General features: G+C 40.5%; 1 long non-coding RNA gene across 1 annotated transcript in view; it reads left to right on the top strand.

The window, feature by feature from the left end:
• LOC124552432 overlaps positions 1–8,631 on the top strand; it is a 28,572-nt gene extending 19,941 nt beyond the window's left edge. The window contains exon 3 of the long non-coding RNA XR_006967919.1: positions 7,808–8,631. This is a non-coding gene — a long non-coding RNA (uncharacterized LOC124552432). The remainder of the gene's footprint in view (positions 1–7,807) is intronic.
• The last annotated feature ends 1,178 nt before the right edge of the window (positions 8,632–9,809 follow it).

Below are 9,809 nucleotides of genomic sequence, written 5' to 3' on the forward strand. Positions count from 1 at the left end.
TGATAACCACGCAGTTGAGCGCCCCACAAATCAATCGTCATCTTCTGCACTGCCCAGCTTGCCCATCGTCTCGAGTCATCCATTCTCTCTGACACGTACTCGAGCAACCATCGCCCATGTGAGACGTGCACCCCGTATTTTTAACCGTCATCCTACAATGGCCAACTGCATTCATTATAAACAGTTGTCTGCACAGAGTTGCATTCTTCAGGATAGCAAAAGAGCTAGCTGGATTTCATTCACTAGTCCTTTTAACAGTTCCACTCCCTCTTCTGTTCTGTGGGCCAACCTCCGACAGCTCTCTGGGACCAAACCCATTCCCCTATTTCTGGCCCAACTGTAGCAGACAATGTCACCATGGATTCTATTGCTATCTCCAACTTCTTGGATGACCATTTTGTGGAGATTTTAAGCTCCTCCCTCTAACAGCCTGGCTTCCTCCATCAGAAATGAGTTAAACTGCCAGGGCAAGAGCCAAAAGTTAACTCCAGGAGGTAACAGAGAAGAGGGATGTGCCCCATACTGGCAATCAAAGGAGTCACAGGATGGGTTGCCACACATGGCAGACAAACAGCATGCATACCTGTGGAGGAGAAAGTCACGGCAGTAGGACAGCAGTAGTTCGGCAGCTTCTGCATTTAGACCCTCAACCAGGCTAGTCTAAAAGGCGCTAGTGGTCAAACACATGTCACAATGGTGGATGGTATTAAGATGGCACAAGAGGGATGGATGTGCAGCTACATAAATGAAACACCCATAGTCTAGTTTTGAACAGACAAGGGACTGGTACTAATAGAGGAGCACGGTTTGATCTGCTCCTCAGGAAGTACCATTGAGAACATTGAAGGGCCACATACAGTGGGCTGCCTATCAAGCACAAACCCCTGGAATTTTGTAGTTTCAATGAACGGAAGAGCAAAAGACCCAAGATGTAAAGATGGTGGAAGAAACCAATTGTGCAGCTAGAAATTCATACAAACAGTTTTGTCAGTGGAAAAGTGAAAGTCACTGTCGATGCTCCATGCGTGAAGACAATCGAGACATTGCTGAAGATGTCACTCAATCAGACAGGTCCATGGAGAACTGCATTAGATAGCAATTTCGTTGATGAACAGGGAGCCGGAGGTGCCCGGCGGGAGACAGGCCATTATAGAGCTAATGGCAATAGTAAAGAGAATGACGTTCAGGACAGAACCCTGAGGCACACCATTTTCCTCGATAAAGGTGTCTGACAAGGCACAACAGACACGTACCTTGAAAACTCAGTCTTTTAAAAATTCCTGAAGAAAACAGAACAGGCAGCCATGGAAGCTTCACGTGTAAAGAGTATGGAGGATACCAGTCCTCCAGCAAGTGTTCCTGGTTTTAGCTGTCTTCTCTTCCATTGATTGGGATTAATGTGTAGTCGTTTTTAACTCCTCTTTTTGTCTTCGTGTTCTACAGTTCCGATTGGTGCGCATATGACTCTAGTTGTTTTTGCACCGTAAAACAAACCAACTAACAAACAAACTACACTTGAACTATCAGAATGTCCGTTGGTTCTGCACTTGCTTTCACAAATATTAAATGATCACTATGGCACACCACTTTAATCACACTCTTGGAGTATTTGAATCACTATCACTATTGCTATGCCATATTAAATGCTTTTTCCACGTGAATAAAACATCATGTACTTACCTGACAATATTTCACAACTATTTAGCCATCCCACTTCACTTAAACACATTATGTTCACATCACATTTCTCCATTTCTTTCTTCAGATTTTCCCGTTCCCCGGCTTTTTGAAGTGTTCTTATTAAAATGGTCATCTCTTTTGATGACACCTGAAATCTGAAATACTACCAACCCGGAGATCCAAATTGGGAGGGGGCCACATTTACTTCCAGAATTTTTTACTTTAGGAAATGCCATCATTATTCTCTGGAAATATAAAAACATAGTGATCTTTCAATTTCCTTTCCACATCACAGTGTCATTGCTGAAGAACCAGACTGATTGGTTTCGCCCTTGCACCTTTGATCTCGATCAATTTAAAGTGTCGTTTACTTGGTGCTTCATGTCAGTATGGTGCCTGCTGCTGCCTGGTACCAGCCTACCTACATCACCAGCTGCCCACCCTCTACAACGTGGACATTAGCTTACAGAGTTGTCTCTTCTGCAATCTCTTCATCTTCTTCCTCACTGCTTTTGAGGATTTCACTGTTACCCTGGGAAGGGGACCTCACAAGTGTGAACTTTTACAAAAATGCCCCAAAACACAATCATCTCTTCCACTTCCTCATACATGTCATTATCATGCTGCAAAGCAGAGTGAGTCCAACCTCCAGCAAGTGGATTCACCTACCATTGCCCCCTCTCCTCCCTCATGAGCACAACACAGATCTGGATGCAGTACACCTTGCCAACATTTGCAGGACATCCTACCAGCACTATTCAGTAACCACAGTAGTGTTATATACTTTTTGCCCTTAAGTACAACCTAGACCATGCTTCATATATAGTTGCAAATGCATCAGTTGGAAATAAAACATGCTATTTACAGTGCTAGAAGTGAAAGAATGAAATTTTCCATCAACGTGTAGAGAGAAAATGACACCATTCTGTAACACACTGATAAAATTGCTCAACAACACATCAATGTAGGTACTGCAGGACTGTGTTAATGCAATTCTAGGGCATTCTGAGTTTGATCTAGTGTCCAGTTTTAGTGCAGATTTAGGTGGTTTGTCACAAACATCTACACAAAATGCTGATTCTGGATTACACTTGGCATCAAGTATCCTAAACATTTAGCTTTCAGCTCACATTTCTTCAACATTAATCATGTTGCTCAAACTTAAAAAAATAGAAGACATGGAAATAATGGAATCCATTGATTGATATGATAAGATATAAATTTCTGTGAGCTAACAATGTGATATGCAACATGTGACACAAATAGTTCTAAATCTTTTGGGTACAGATTCCTCTCCCCAAATGAAGAAGCTCAGGTTATGAGACTGATATACACATAATACATAAAATATTTTTTTGTTATTGAGAAAGAACAATCTCCATGATAATAAGGTCAGAAAGTGATGGCAAATACCAAAATATCCCTGTTAGCATATAGACACCAAAGACAGTCAGATTCTTTGAAACACCCCTAGACTGTGTCAAATGGTTAGCTAGTAACCATGATGGTCTGATGAAGTGTCACTGCATTAGGAATGTTGCTGCAGATGCTTATTGTCTGAAGTGGACCCACAAATAATGGTCAGACATCAGCAGAACATGTAGACAGTAGCACTAATCATCACCGACATATCCAACTGCTATCACTAACATTTTTTGTTGTCATGTTTGACAGGAAGCCTCATAGTCAATCTGTGGCCATATTTAGCAGTGGATGGAAGTACACTAGTCTCGCTAATCAACATAATTTTTATTAACATCTCATCATTACACATTTCAGGACTCCCCATTATCAGATTAGTCAAAATCCATATATGGACCTATGTCACCTCCTACAACAATCCAGCAGATCATCAGTGCCCGAACCCAGTAACATTATCCTCTGCATTTCTGATAATGTGACTGAAATATGCTGAAGCCTCATCTTCAAATTTTCATGAGGCTATCCTGCACGAAGTCTTTGAGTGCTTTCAATATATTTCTTGTAGATAGCTACCTATAATTTCAGCCTACATTTTAATCAGAAACTCCAACTGGTGTTTAATCTGAATTGTTGTAACACAAGGATTGTTATCCTCCCACAAAAATTGTTCATAAAAATTTGCTGTCCCATTTACTTCATATATTGGCTCATGTGTAAACAAGACAGAAGACACAAACAGTGGATTAGCAATTGGTGGAACAGATCAATGGCAATAGTTCTCTCATAGCCTATTACTGGTGGGGAAAAGAGACACTGAAGACCATACACAAAACTGTTATCTACCCTCCATGTGGCGTAATGAGATGTCTCACATGGTACACCTGTCTCTCCCATGGTGACAACTGAATCCTCAACAATCTGATCTGTGCATTCATTTTCGTCACATCTGCTAGCAAGTCTTAGTCCAACTTAATACACAATTTGTGTTGCTATTGATCTTATTTCAGTAATTTTATGACAAACAGCTTTGAAGGTTGTCTTCTATCCAGAAACACATTTTGATACAGCCTTGTGTACATTACCATTCACTTGGCTTCACATAAAATCATATTTACCTGCTCACAAAATGGATATCCTGATATGTTTGACCAGAACATGTATCACATAGTTCACTAGTTCCATGTAAGTGAAACAATCAGTGCAGACTAATATAAAAAGTACACAAATGTATTACTTATTTCCGTGTTCCATGAATCATAATTGCAATCTCTCACTATGATTTGGAATGAACCAGTTTCATAAGTGGAAAGTATGGCAGTATACAGACTGTCCAAATCATCTGTTAAAATTGTTTACTTCATTAAGTAGGCGGTCAACAATTTTTCATGGCTGAATACCACACTCCTTTCTGTACAACACAAAGGCTGAGAAACAGATAACTAAAATCAGTCCTATTTTGAGCCTCTGTTGACTTCCCTATTTCATTTCTCAAAGCTACCAATTCATCTTCTACTGCATTTGTTTCCCTTGTTCTTGTCAATTGTGGCCTAATGGTCCCTATGAAACTCCCAAGAACCTCTGGTTCTTTCAACTTATCCTGGCCCCATCTCCTTAATTTCCTACCTTTCTGCAGTTTCTTGATTTTTAATGTACAGTCAACAGCCAATAAATTGAAGTCAGAGTTCACATCTGCCCCTGGGGATGTCTTACAATTTACAATCTGTATCCGAAATCTCTGTCTTACCATTATATAATCAATCTGAAATCTTCTGGTATCTCCAGGTCTCTTCTGTGTGTACAACGTTATTTTGTGGTTTTTAAGCCAAGTGTCAGTGATGACTAAATTACGCTCTGTCCAAAATTATACCACGTGGCTTCCTTTTTCATACCCCTAAAGTATGTTAATATCTATCCAAAACATCCTGTAGATGGCATTAGTGTTAAAGTTTATTTCCTGATTGATCATTTTTTAGGAATAGTATCTATAGGCACTTTACGAATTGTTATAATTATTGATATCCACCAGGATTATTGCAAGTGGTGCTCTGTTTTGTTTCTAATTCAGGTTTCTAATTGTCACTGTCAAAATTACTGACACAACTATGAATAAATTACTTGTGGGGAATATTTTTTACCTACATTTCATGACTTGTTAACATCATTGTTGGATGCTTGCTGTATTTAATATAAAAGAAAACTGTATGATTTCAGATCATCAAGCCAAAAAAAATGAATAGTCATACTAATACTTATTCAGATTAATATTAATTATTTATTAATTCATATCATTATTGTAAAAATACTTTATGTTTAAAGGAGACCATTTGGCAAAAAGCAGAAGAGTTGAGCTGTCGATAGGCACATGCAAAAGAAGGAAAACTTCCTAGCTTTTGGAGCTTTGATGAGCTACAGTAAAATACAAAAACACCCACTCTCTTACACACATTCATACGCTTGCATATGTACCCACATGGCGCCAGCTAGATCGACAGTGCCAATGCTATTTTGCACCGGTGACTGGTTGTGGTGGTGATAGTATTGGGTAGGGTAGGTACAGGGAGAGGCAGGCAGGAGGCAGGAAGAGGGGCTGGCGTGGGTGGCTAGCAGTTTGGAGGGAGGTGGCCAGATTGCCATCTAGGAATGTGGGAGGAACAGCTGCCAGGTATATGGGTTGGTCCGATTATAACTGGCATTGGGAAGCAACACATGCTGGAGGTCACATGTGGATGCAATAAGCAAGAGGGTGTCAGGACAGAGAAAGGGCGAACTGTTGAATGGAGTGTGTGGGAACAGTGGGGTACCTGAGTTTGGAAGGTCAGGACAATTACAGGAGCTGAGGATGTGTTGTAAGGATAGCTGTCCCATCTGTGCAGTTCAGAGAAGCTTGTGGTGGAGGAAAGGTTCCAGATGGCACAGGTTGTGAAGCAGCCATTGAAATTGAGCATGTTGTGCCACTGGGTGGTCAACCATGTTCTTGACAGCAGTTTGGTAGTGGCAATCCATCCTGGTAGACAATTGGTCGGTAGCCATCCCAACATAAAAGGCTGTGCAGTGCTTGCAGAATAGTTTATGTATGAAATAGCTGCTTTCATAAGTGGCCTGGCCTCTGATGGTGAGGATAAGCACTTGACAGGACTGGAGTAGAAGGTGCCTGGTGTGGGTGGATTGGGGAGGTCTTACAGTTTGGTCTGCCACAGGAATCATATTCCTGTGGCAAGGGCTTCAGAGTGGGAGTGGCATAGGAATGCACTAGGGTGTTGTTGTGTAGGTTGGGTGGGTGATGGAACACGACTGTAGGAAGTGCAGGAAGGGTTCTGGTAGGATGTCTTCCGCTTCAGGAAATAGAGATAATCATAGCTCTTGTGAAGGATATGATTCAGTTGTTTCGTTCAAGGGTGATACTGGCTGATGAGGGGGATGCACCTTTGTGGCTGATTATTGGTGGTGGTGGTGGGAGGATTTGGGGTATGTAAGGAAATGGCATGGGAAATCTGTTTGTGGACTAGGTTTGGAGGGGGGGGGGGTAATTGCCTGTCTAAAGACCTTTGTGAGACCTTAAACCTACTGGGAAAAAGAATTCTTGTCACTACCAATGTGTTGTTCACAGGTGGCTAGACCACGTGGGTTGGATTTTTGTGGTGTGAAAGGTGGTGACATCAACATTGACAAATAGGGGTTCAGGAGGTAAAGAGGGGAGGATGGTGGAAAGTTGGTGAAGGATGTGGTTAGTATCATTAATGTGGGAGGCTAGGTTTCAGGATAGTGGGTGGAGGTGTCGGTCAACAAGAGCAGAAATTCTTCCAGAGGGATCAGAATAGCTGGCTACAATGGACCACCCAGGATTGTTGGATTTGGGGGTTATGTGGAAGGCTGCTGTGTGGGGTGCTGTTGGCATGAGAAGCAAGATGATTTTGGGTGTGCAAATATGCTCCATAAAAGGAAGGATGCTGCATGGATAAAGTTTGATGCTACATTCCACCTTTCAGATGAAAAACATACAAAATTTGTTTTGATGCAAACAAAACAGTTGTATTCTTGCTTATTCCACCTCCACCACAGAAAACAATTGTGCTCTGTTAAATAGAAACCGGGCACAGAGCAATGTCCCTGCAACCTAAAAGTGCAGTTTGTGTATTCTTCTGGTCATGACAACCTGCAATAATAGATTAATAGTGATTTATTTAGCTTATCACTCATATCTGTAACTTTTTTGGAGACTGTTGTAAATTTATCTTCATAACTGATTAGTATTTAGAGAATACACCTAATCCTCGTGTCCAGTTTTCTTCTATTGTTATCAAATGAATGGCGACATAGCTAAAGTATATGTACTGTATGAAGGGCCGGTTCAAGAACATTTTTCTGCACAAGTAACTCACCATACACCTCCCCCCTTCCCTCACCACATTTTCCATCGTGCACTTTCATCCGTGTTAGTTTCCACTACTAATTGTGTTATAGAGTACATAAAAACTTTGTACTTCTGTGCCGCTGTCAGCTTGCTGCCCCAAGCATCTGCTATTAGTTGTGGTATGTGCTGTATAGAATTCTTATAGTTATGATGTTGCTGGCACCTCTCTCAGTTTGGCACTCCAGTTCGCTATTTGTGTCACCTGTGTCTTGAACTGGTCCTTTCTGTATGGTATTTTTAACATAATTGTTAGACATTTTCTGAATAGAGAATACATATTTTAAAAATTAACAGTTTGCAGAGACGGCGAGTTCACAGATGATGCCATAGGAACCACTAGTGGGTTTAAAGTGAGTATACAGCAGTCATTTCTGACCTCTAATGATGTGTAATTATCTTAAAAATATAAACTAGATGGTGAGTTGTTATCTTTCCTCCTTCCATTATTCGCACTGCATCATTTTATTGATATACAATTTTGATAAAATAATACCACATAATGAGCTAGTTAATTGTAAACAGGCTGAGTATCTGGGGCAGTTACATGATGCTTCACAAGCCCTGCATCAACTACTCACTGACACCCCTACCTAGCTTGTTGAGTGTATGGACGAGCTTGCGAGCAGTATTACAGTCCTGCAGGTTCTGCAAACTGTGCAGCCGCCTCCGGACCAGGTCACTCAACTTGACAGCCTCCAGCTCTCGCCACACCTCATAACCGCCCACTCTGGCCCATTCATCAGTGTCTGACTTTAGGGACCTATCTTCAAGAGACAGTTAGTTGCAATGTCAATTAACAGTTCACTGAGTGACCTGAACTGGAGAATGTTGAAAAAAGTTATTGGTGCACAAAAAGCACACCTAGGGAACAAGAGGTATCAAAGTAGTTTTGGAATAGTCGCAAACAGCTGTCACATCAATCTGTTTGCTGTGCTATCTCTTACAAACTAAGAGATCATAATTGGGCCTCAAAACATCAGCATAAAGTACACAATACAAGTCATAAATGAGGAAACATTTAAGATGAGCAGCTGAAACACACCATCCAAAACATATACTAGAGTAGTAAATGTATTGAGGTATGGTTTTCACTAAGTTATAGCAGATAATGTGGTGAATTTTCTGATCTACAAAACAATTTTTTATGTTTTTTATGCCAAATAATAACACTAATTTTGTTATTTTTAATGAAACTATGTGTCTTTTTCTGTGGCTTCAAAGGGAATTTCAAAACCATAGTGTGTGGAACTTAGTAGCAAGATAACAGCATCTGCCATGATGTTCTAAATGTAAGTAATCTCTTAACTCTGGTATTGTTCGTGTGTGTATCGTTATCACATTTATATCGGGTGCTCAAAATGTTGTTTAATTTCTTCTTGGATTTGTTAAGGGCTGTAGTTACATGGATGAAACAGGAAGTCACATTGGTACCACACATTGATTGCCTTATCTTAGTTGTGGTGTTTTCTAATAACTTCTGTTGGGGACTACATAGCCAGATACATTTAAAATTTCTGTCAATAAAACAGGGACCAATGACAGGATTCCTATAAAATTTGCTCAGCACACTGGGTGACCGAGGTAACTGCTAATCCATTTCTTTCAACCAGTCTGGATTTTCAAGTGGATAGGTAGTGCATATTGCAAAAATCTAATTGCTCATGATCTGTAAATGATGCTTCATCCATGAACAAAATCTTACACAGAAACACTGCATTCATAGACATTATGTTTGCAAATGAAGATCCTGTGGGATTGGCACAATCAGGACATGTTTCAGTACAGGATAGCACCACTGCTCCAACAGTTTGATGACACTGATAGTAAACAAAAAGTGTGTCCACATTTTGAACTGTTGTTTACATTTTGAAAATCTGAATGTCTTCACAGACAAGCTATCCCATTGCTACAACAACTGAATTGCACTTCGAGCATCCTAGTGAAGTCACAAACTGTAGTTGGGTTATGTGTTGACAGAATGGGCAGAGTCACACCACATGAGGTTCGAGCTGTGAACACAGAGTGGTCGATAGTTCTAGGGACATCGCCATTTACAGTGCCAGAGAAATAGAGCTGTCTGGCCGCTGTCTCCTCCTACCTCATGCACGCACACAAGAACCTCTAAACGTTCCCTTCAGATTTTCCAAGCAATAACATTAATAACATAAATAACAAAACATAACGAAAAATAACATAAAGACCAGTTTAACTAGTAATATATTTTGTTCTTAAAATATTTGATATAGAGAGAAAAAAATATTTTTTGAAAAATTTTAGCTCTTCCTACTTCAGCACA

The sequence above is a fragment of the Schistocerca americana genome, chromosome 10 (genome assembly GCF_021461395.2).
Source record: "Schistocerca americana isolate TAMUIC-IGC-003095 chromosome 10, iqSchAmer2.1, whole genome shotgun sequence".
Classification (NCBI taxonomy): domain Eukaryota; kingdom Metazoa; phylum Arthropoda; class Insecta; order Orthoptera; family Acrididae; genus Schistocerca; species Schistocerca americana.